Source organism: Alosa alosa, chromosome 12 (assembly GCF_017589495.1).
Source record: "Alosa alosa isolate M-15738 ecotype Scorff River chromosome 12, AALO_Geno_1.1, whole genome shotgun sequence".
Lineage (NCBI taxonomy): Eukaryota > Metazoa > Chordata > Actinopteri > Clupeiformes > Clupeidae > Alosa > Alosa alosa.
The window spans coordinates 33,604,887-33,615,336 of NC_063200.1; the positions used below are offsets into that span (position 1 = coordinate 33,604,887).

At 39.3% G+C, this 10,450-nt stretch overlaps 1 long non-coding RNA gene across 1 annotated transcript; it reads left to right on the top strand.

Annotated features, from left to right (window-relative positions):
* The first annotated feature begins 243 nt into the window (after positions 1 to 243).
* LOC125304975 lies at positions 244 to 2,556 on the top strand. Its single transcript, XR_007195300.1, has 3 exons — positions 244 to 406; positions 922 to 982; positions 2,202 to 2,556. It is a non-coding gene; the product is annotated as an uncharacterized LOC125304975 (long non-coding RNA).
* The last annotated feature ends 7,894 nt before the right edge of the window (positions 2,557 to 10,450 follow it).

The following is a 10,450-nucleotide window of genomic DNA, read 5'->3' on the forward strand; positions in this document are numbered from 1 at the left end:
TCCATAATAGGGGTGTCTGAAATCGCTTTACATTAAACTTAGTGAAAATAGGAGTTGACTTGTATTGTAGCCAACTGTAATGATATTTTTTCACAATATCAGAAAAATTATCTGACCCCCAAAACTGATATTTCTGTCTCTTTGGGGGGTACTGGGTCTTCATTGGGGGGTATAGTACCCCCCAGTACCCCCTGTAATTCGAACTATGCTGCTGTGTGGCAGTCTGCTCGGTTTCCAGTAGATATTTAAACGCAATTTTAGCTTCCACCTTTTTCCTAAATACACCAGCCTACGGCATGACATGAAAGACGAACTTCGTTTTTGTGTTATGGTGGGTGAACGACACGTTTCTCGCTCGTTGTAATCGCTTTTAAAAAAACACCTGAAGATGAATGCTTCAGTTGCTGTAAGTGTTTTACGATTCTTAAACCAGTGGGCAGCTCCAAGGAGCACTGCTGTGTGCCAGTCTGCTCTGTTTCAAGTAGATATTTTACGTGATTTTAGCTTCCACCCGCCTACGTGCACTACGTGGAGTTTGTCTCTACCTAGTGCTGCACAGAGCCAATAGCCCTAGGTAACAAAGATATAGATAGTAATGTTAGCTAGGTTTAGACAGCAGATTGTGTTAGTGTGTCTGTTTTAAACTAAACGAGAGATTATTTCATACACCTTTTACTGAAACACAGATTATTGTGATGTTATTTTGTGTCACAGCACTCATAACTTACTACAGTATGTCATCATTGCACACTACAGTAATTGTAGTGTACTGTAATTAATTAATAAGCATTGTTGTTTACAGTTTAGCAGGATGTCAGCATCAGGAAAGCTATTCTTGATATGGACTGAGTTTAAAGAGGGGCTGTGATCTGTTTCATTATTTCTCTACTTTTTCTCTACTTGTCTATTTGTTTGCATCAGGTAGGTGCATTGGATACAGCTCACACGAGGATAGTGGAACTGGAGGTGCTGGTGTTGTCACGTGAGTATTTTCACTTCCCTGCTCTTCTATATGCATACGCACACACCCATACACTCCCACATGCTAAGTTGTTAGTAATAATCACTGAATCCGAAATCAAGAAAATACATAGAGAAATATGTCACACACACATGCACGCCCTCATGCTGATGCAGCGAAGACCTCTCCTGGACCACCAACACTGCATCACTGGCAAAGAGAGCTCAGCGCCGCCTGTACTTCCTGCGGAAACTCAGGCGAGCAAGTGCTCCACCAGCCATCATGACCACATTCTACCGAGGCACCATTGAGAGCATCCTCTCCAGCTGTATCGCTGTGTGGGGTGGAAGCTGCACTGAATACAACAGGAAAGCCCTGCAGCGCATAGTGAACACAGCTGGAAGGATTATTGGTGCTTCACTCCCCCCTGAAGGACATTTACACCACCCACCTCACCCGCCGGCGACCAAAATTGTGAGTGATGCAAGTCACCCCGCTCACAATCTGTTTGATCTACTGCCCTCTGGGAAGAGGTACAGAAGCCTGCGCTCCCGCACTACCATACTCACCAACAGCTTCATACACCAAGCTGTAAGGATGCTGAACTCTCTCCCTCCTCTCCCCCCTCCACCCTCAGCTACATAACATCCTGGACATTGGACCCAGTATGGCCGCCTGCACTACTCCACTTGCACACTTGTACACTTTACAACTTGGTGTTGTTGTCCTGAAAACACAACACTTCTGCTGCTCTTACATAACTTGCACCACTATGCCACTTTCTTTCTTACTTCGGTCAAACAGAACTACCGAAGCCTTTTATTGGCCTGACTTTGCACTAGTATTTTATTGACTGTCTATGCACAATTTCAACCAAATTTTGCTGCTCTTATTTTTTCATTATTATATGTGCCCTCTTATTTACTTATTTACTTACTTTTTTGTTTACTTGAATGTTATGTTTGTCTGTGGACCTAAATTGGCAAAATATGTCTTGTCTTCACTGTGGGATAGTGAGAAACGTAATTTCGATCTCTTTGTATGTCTGGAACATGTGAAGAAATTGACGATAAAGCTGACTTTGACTTTGACTTTGACTTTGATCAACAGAATAATTGTAAAACAGACAAATTGAAAATTGAATAAAGCACGCACGCATGCACACACACACACACACATGCTATTGAAGAAATACGTCCATAAATGTGGAATGATAAAAAATATCTAATTTGTCTTTCAGAACTTCAATGAAGGACTCGTCTCACCAAATCCTCTCCTCTACACGGAAATGTCTGACTTGGTGTCAGTGACTGTCACACCAGGGAAGGCCAGTGACCACAAGCTGACCTTGCACCTGGGTGAAATTCCGGTGACTCATTTTTAGTTGAGGTTTCCTCCCAACGAACTTGATGTGAGGTGCCTTGTGATGCTGGTGATGTCTGGCCATTTCACCTCCATTAGTACAAAGTGGGGAACCTGCAAAGATCAACCACCTGACAATCTAGGCTTGCACCCAGATGTATCATAACGATGCTGCAGTGGGAGACCTTGACCTACCAGAAATCCACGTAGTGGTGGAGCACTTCTGGCTCCAGCCCCTGCCGCCAAATCGCGGTTTGCCACGCGTTGAGGATCCTCCTGCCAACCACTGCTGGGTCTCATCTCTCCTGGCAGCAAGGACCTCATGGCTTGCTGTGAGCCTGCTCTCTCTCTCTCTCTCTCTCTCTCTCTCTCTCTCTCTCTCTCTCTCTCTCTCTCTCTCTCTCTCTCTCTCTCTCTCTCTCTATATATATATATATATATATATATATATATATATATATATATATATATATATATATTGGTTTATAGTTTGTTCATTGTGTTCATTTTGGGTGTTATGTATTGTTCATGTATTGCTCCATGTTGTGTATTTCTATGATGTCCACAAGTTTTTCAATAAAATATGTTTCTTGTTTACTTGTTACTTTGACACTAACCTTTTATAGGGCATATATAATGTGGATTTCACTCTGCAGCGTTTACCTGAGTGCGTGGCATGTGCAACAATGTGATTACAGAGTCCTCTACCAACACACAAAACAGCATATCCCCCCGCAGTCTTGCTGGGTCAAGTAGTGTTAGTAATAGCACGGGTGAGTGGAACATATTAGCAAAAGTTTCTGAACCTTAACTCATTGGAACAACAACTAAAACTTTTTGGGAAAAGAAATAAGAGCTTTGTCTTCCATAGTGTTGCAAGAATTTGCTACTTATGTGTGTTTCTATGGGGAAATGTTTTGGATATCATACAAATTATGGTCATATGAAGGACACTTACACACAAGGCATTTAATCAATTATATACCAGCTTGGCTTTTTATGTAAGATTGCCTTTTACAATGTACCTACATAAAAGGCAATCTTACATAAAAAGCCAAGCTGGTATATCATTGATTAAATGCCTCGTGTGTATATCTGTCCTTCATATGACCATCATTTCTATGATATCCAAAACATTTCCCCATAAAACACACCTAACTTTCACAAGTTAGGCTCCTTACTGTAGTCTACACAGGAAGGTGCATTTGTTATTAACATTGCATGATGCTCAAACATCGCCCAGGTCTCAGACATTGACATTGTTGCAAGTAAGATGTCATCCCCTTCAATCAACTAGGCTTCAGTGACGTTTAGCACGAAAAACAGGGTAGGTAGCGTTTGTTTGTCAATTATTGATGCATACTCTAGACAACGTTTTTGCTGACAAACCATAGCCATTTGTGTTGCATCTTTTTAATATTATTTGGCCAACGCACCCCCTTCAAAAAGACTGTTGTAAACAATAGCTATTTCGGCGTACTTGTTCCTTTTGCCCCTGACAGATTCAATGTTCACTACACCTCGTTTGTGCGGCTCCTCGTTTTTTCTAAGAGATTGGTAGCACAGTGATGTCACAACGACACTACTATCTAGGCCTACTACGTTGGAGACTAAAAAAACATGCACGTAATCATTTCAAAATAAAATACTGGATCATTTCATTACACAGTTATTGAAGTGCAATTACAAGCCTATAAAGAATGATTCATTGGTATCATACATGGTTATATACAATAATACTGTGAACACAATTGTGTTGATCTGTTCTTATTGCTTATTAAGAGAGAAAGTTTATTTAGTGACGTAAGGTGACACTCCCACTTATGCAGACCGGAACTGTCCCGTTTTGCTCCCATAGTAATGACTTACGTTGCTCTATCTTGCTAGTAATCAAGGATCTTTGGCTGTACCCCTCAAAATCCACTTTTCTCGGGTTATACATTTTTTTCAAGTAATTTGAATATTGTATTCGAAAGGGGAGGCAAAGAAAATACACTTGGTTGAGTATTATATTTTTTAAAGTCACTTAATTGTTTTAAAAAGCCTTTCAAACATGTCAATGACGTCATTCATTAGCACAATGCTAGCGTGTTATGGGCAACAACGACCCAACCTGTAAGAAATCAAAAGGACATAAGTACTCGTTCATTTAACTTTTGACCTGTAAACCATGTTGAAGTTATACAAATTACAATCAAATCTGAGATTAACGACAATCAGGTGAAAGAGACAAATTTAGCCGTCTAGCTCCATTGACTCCCATTCATTCTGCACTCGATCGCCCCCAGTGGAACCAAAATTCGGTACAATGGGACTTAATACGGAGTGGCCAGGCTCTCCGTAGACGGGCTCTGGTAACACCAATGTAGAAGCTTCAAAAATACAATATTGCAAGTAGGCTAGCATATGTCAGCAACATGTTGAAGTTCGTTGAGTTTGAACGAGGATGTAAGCAAGCATAGGCCCTATACAGAGCAGAGGGACAGTGAGCAGGTGGTGGAGCTAGGGCTGGGACGGTATGGATGTTTTCTTACCGCAGTCGGTAAGCAAGAAATTACCGCTGTTTCGCGGTATACCCCCAAAATAAATAAATAAATAAATAAATAAATAAATAAATTAAAAAAACTAGATGTACCGCAGAGCGGTACAAAATATGACCGCCGCCCAGTCCAGCACATTCACAAAAATAAATCACGCTGAAAGGCCTATATGATTCTAACTGTCTCACTAAATTGCATTATCCACACTCAATTCTCACTGGTATCTGCAAGTACCAAAACATGATTTGTTCATAGATTTCACATGTAAAATTCATTTTATACAACCCCACCCCCATCTTGCCTGTTCATAATTCTGAGAAATTCTTGAATTGTGTGCATGTGTGCGTGTACACGTTTATGTTTATGTGTGTGGGTGTGTGTGTGTGTGTGTGTGTGTGCGTGCTTGTGTGTTTGCCTGCGTATGTGTGTTTGTGCATGTGCATGCATGCGTACATATGTCTACTGTGTTAGTATGTGTCATACGTATGATTACTGTGAATGTATGTGTGTGCGTGTGTATCTGTTTATGCACATGTGTGCACATGGAATGGGTTAATATGACCCCTGTAGCCAAACATACGGAAAAAAATGGTCATCCTAGGCCCTACGGTTCTCAAGATATTCACAGAAAACTGTGTCTGCCCTACCCTCCTTTCAGGGGGTCCAGTACAGGGGGGGGCTACAGATCAAAACGAAAAATGATGGTTCCATGCTATCCATGTGGGGTTACATGCCCACCAAGTTTCGTGTACCCCGGTCTTTCAGTGTCCTTGTTGGTGTACGGTCACTAAATGTACACATAAATTATTTTATTGTAAGGCCCCCCATGAACGAAAGTTCACAAAACTTGGCATACATTCAGAGGGTGTCATAATGATCCTACACTTTCAATTTCGTGCAGTTTTGACCATGTCAGCCAGAGATATTGTGATGAAAACACCTAATTTTTTGCTTTTTAATTTTTAACTAGGTGGCGCTATACATGAAATAAGTGGTAATGGGATGGGTTGACATGCCTCCTTAAGACCAACATACAAAAAAAAAGGTGGACCTCCTAGGCCCTACGGTTCTCGAGATATTCACAGAAAACTGTCTCCGGCCACCTACAGGCCAGTTGGTGTATAGTAACATAAATTAATTTATTGTGTGGCCCCCCATGAACGGAATACCACGAAACTTGGCGTGCATTCAGAGGGTGTCATAATGATCCTACACTTCCAATTTCGTGCAGTTTTGACTATGTTATGTCACAGATACCTGCGATTACAACACCTCATTTTTACTTTTTTGAAAAAAAAAAAAAAAAATCTGTGCGGCGGTCATAATAATAAAAAATGGATTATGAATTTTGTGCTGCCATCAGCCATCACAGCCAATTAAAACTTTAGACTTCAAAGACCAATGGACCAAATCCTTCAGACATAGAAGAAATAGGTTATCAACAAGGCAATCACGATTTTAGAACTGTTACATTCATGACACTTATGCTAATGTTACAACTGTAGGCTATCGCACGTTTTAATGGCTGCGTCAGGTTGTAACAAAGCTAGCCTACGTCGTTGTTAAGTTAAATTCTTAACAAACTAGAACGTCGAAGTCGAATCCCCCAAATTTTTCACCGATTTTTATTTATTTTTTTTGCGGTGATGACGGTGACGAGCTCAGACCCGCGGTAGGGGTCACGTGACCGCGGTTTTGCGGTAACCTTCCCAGCCACATGATAAGAACTCAGTGGTGGAGCAGGCAGGGCTGTGGTACTCGAGTCCGGTCTTGGACTTGAGACCGTCTCGGACTCGCTAGTATTTGTAGGCCTACCTGGTCTTGCCTTTTGGTCTCGACCGAGTCCAGGTGTCTTTAGGGCCATTAAAATTAACGTGTTAATCGCCGTGATTCATTTTGAAATACAAAACGCGGTATAGGCCTACCCCCCAAATAAATAAATAAATAAATAATTTAAAAAAAAATAAAATAATAAAAAATGGATTATGAATTTTGTGCTGCCATCAGCCATCACAGCCAATTAAACTTTAGACTTCAAAGACCAATGGACCAAATCCTTCAGACATGAATCCTTTGCCTTGGGCCTCAAAGTGTCTAGGTCCGCCCCTGGGGTTAGCCTACTTAACGTAACTGTGGTTTTCTGAGTAGGCCTATCAATGTCATAATATGGTTCATCATCCCATTACACATCATGACATTACATAGGCCTAGGCCTATAGCCTACGTGCACACATGTGCAGGCCAATTATAGGGGGATTCGACTTCATGTAGGCTAGCCACTGCAGACGTCTAGAGCTGACTGCGTGATTATCTCTGAGACTCTGCTACGTTTTAAACCCAGAATTGTGCATAGGCTATGTCATGGTTGAAAACGTCGAAGTGGAATCCCCCAAATTTTTCACAGATTTTTTTTTTTTTTTTTTCTGTGATGACGGTGACGAGCTCAGAACCGCGGTAGAGTCACGTGACTGCGGTATTGCGGTAACCTTCCCAGCCCTTATAGTAGGGTGGGAAGGTGGGGGTCACCTGCACCCGAAAGGTATATTTTTTTAACCTAGTTTTTTGTAATCCTTAAGGTGTCTAGAAAAGGAATTTTGATGTTCCCCACGCAAATTATTGTCCCATATGGGTTTTTTTGTATCATCTTTTGTGTCCGTGCTTGATTTTCGGCTGTAGATAGATATGAGGATTGTCATGATTAGATGATGTATGGTGGTATTAAAACTCAAATAAACACCAAAAAATGTAAAAAATCGGTGACATTGGATCACTGGAACTCCTCCCCTATGGACCCACCCTATTGATATATGTTTTCTAACTTCTTCTAGCCACACCAATATTCTGGTGTCCCAAGCCCCATGATCCTGGTCAAGGCTGGGAAAAGACTGAAGAGGGTACCCTGGAACCAGTGTGGTCTTGTGGACCTATCCTCCCCACTTCACTCACTGACTTGCTGGTCGAGGAGATGGATGGAGATGGTGAAGAAGACAAATAGCAAGAGATTGATTATGAAGACCTGTCGTATTATGTATAGACATCATTGCCCTTGACCTTTTGATCTTTGATTAGAATCACTCTTTTCTATTTCAGTTTATTCTAACGGGGATTTGTCATACCCTATATATCCACATATTTGACTATATATGAGTGGTTTTCTGTTTTGTTTCAATACATACAATACCAATATAACGGTTTGAATAGTAACGGCTTACTATGGGAAATGTTAATTTGGACCAACATGTGACAATATTTCAAGTAGGGATCATCAACATTTGCTTATTAGACATCTTAAAGACTGTAAAAATACAAAAGTTAGAAAACATATATAAATAGGGTTCATAGGGGAGGAGTTCCAGTGATCCAATGTCACCGATTTTTTACATTTTTTGGTGTTTATTTGAGTTTTAATACCACCATACATCATCTAATCATGACAATCCTCATATCTATCAATTCCTCATGGAAAGATGAAGAGAAATTGGGTTGTGTCTGTAGAATATATTGTTCAGATTCAATGTAGATTTAAAGTTTTCATTTTGTACAGCCGAAAATCAAGCACGGACACAAAAAATGATACAAAAAAACACATATGGGACAATAATTTGCGTGGGGAACATCAATATTCCTTTTCTAGACACCTTAAGGATTACAAAAAACTAGGTTAAAAAAAATATACCTTTCGGGTGCAGGTGACCCCCTCCTTCCTACCAGACTATAATGCTACTACTGTAATTGAGGGTCTCAAAACAAGTGGTAGCTGGCTTGTCGTTGTTGATGATAATTGATACCTCCTTTTTAATATAAAAAACGTATAAAAGGAAGGCAACAAAGACAAGGTTAGAGGAGATTACGGATTTATCCGGTTTCCACTACTGACCAGTTAAACTGTGAGAGCCAGGACACTTTGACATACTGTAGGCTGCACTCACTGTGATTTGAAAAATGGACAAAAATATGAAGAGTTGTCGTTGCCTTTGTGTAATGGAACTGGTGAGTCTTGAAGTCTTCAATAATTCGTTTACGGGTATTTCCCAGAATTGTGGCCTATTTCTGTCCACAGGGTGTAATTCTATCAAAAACACATTAAATCTAATAATGTTTAGCATCACTAATTAGTATAAAGAAAAACAAGCCTAGACTTTTTTAATGGTTGCTCCTACTCATGATTTAGACACATTTTATTGGTGTTTTATGGTACAATATCAGTGTTTTGGTGTTGTCCGCAACCAGAGTTTTCACATATTGTGCCATATCTCAAACATTATTTATCAAAAATTAATTTTAAAAAATCATGCATATGAATTAAATGTTACCTGAACTAATGAACTGCATGCACACATTATGCATATATATGCATTTCCTGTTTTATTTTGCTTAATGTTTACCTGTCCCATAGTTTAGCCGTCATTACCAGCACACTCTACATAAAGGCACTTTGCTACTGTTTTTTCATCAAAAAAATATTTGGTAAGCATGGTCACCTAATATCACAGTGGAATACATGGGTGTCAAGCAGAAAGATTGATGCCTTGATGTCCAGAAACATAAGAAAATCTACTCTTTATCCCTCGCTTTGGGCATGTACACTTATTATTAAGTCATTACCATAATGCATTGTATTTCTGTATTTTTGAATATTCCTGAAATTTTAAAATGACTTTAATAGTTTAAATGATGTACATTACATGTAGAAAGCTAGCTACACTTGCATGGTGATCATTTTTGCTTCTTAGGGTAGTTTTTCGGTATAAATGTCACCACCAACACAGTCATTACCAGCACATTATAGCTTGAAATGTAGTGGTAATGACGACTGTGTTGGTGATGAAATTTTTGCAGATACATTTAAAGTACTATTTTTAAAAGAAATACGTTTTTTTTTTTCACAAAGTCAGTTCAACTTGGGTTTCTAAATTATAAACATTTAAATGCAATAGATTACGATCAGTGATTTGTCATCACCGCAACAAATGTCATTACCAGAACTGCAATGTCATCACCATCACCATGCATATTTTTGCCAATAGAATATGTATAAATTACAATAAATTACATTAATTAGATATTTTTGACAATGTTGGACAGTCTAAATTGCCACTGGATGAAAACAGGTATGATATATGGCATTTATTTCAAATAAATGAAATTCCAAGCCAGGGTCGAGTGAAAAAATAAAAAAATAAGATACTTAAACGACTATAATTCATGTTGTAAGTAAAATTCAACAATTCTAATAAGTTCAAAATAAAATAGAAATGCCCTTACATGAAGCACATATGCCGATTAAAACGCATTCCACTAGCTAGGTGACTGGCTCAGGCTCATCATTCACTTTTAATTGTAAACAGAAAATGTCTAGCTAGCATCATGTCATTACATGCTTCTATTTCCAAAGGAATGAAAGCTGTTTATACCAACTTAATATCATGCTTATCATTGTTAATATTGTGAAATACATGTATTACAAACAATGTTAGAGTTTGTGGACTAGCTATAGGCTATATTTCAATGGAGCTGGTAAAAAAAGATCATTAGAACGTGGCCACAATGGGCTTAAAGTGACAGTGCACCATTTACAAATGAGTTA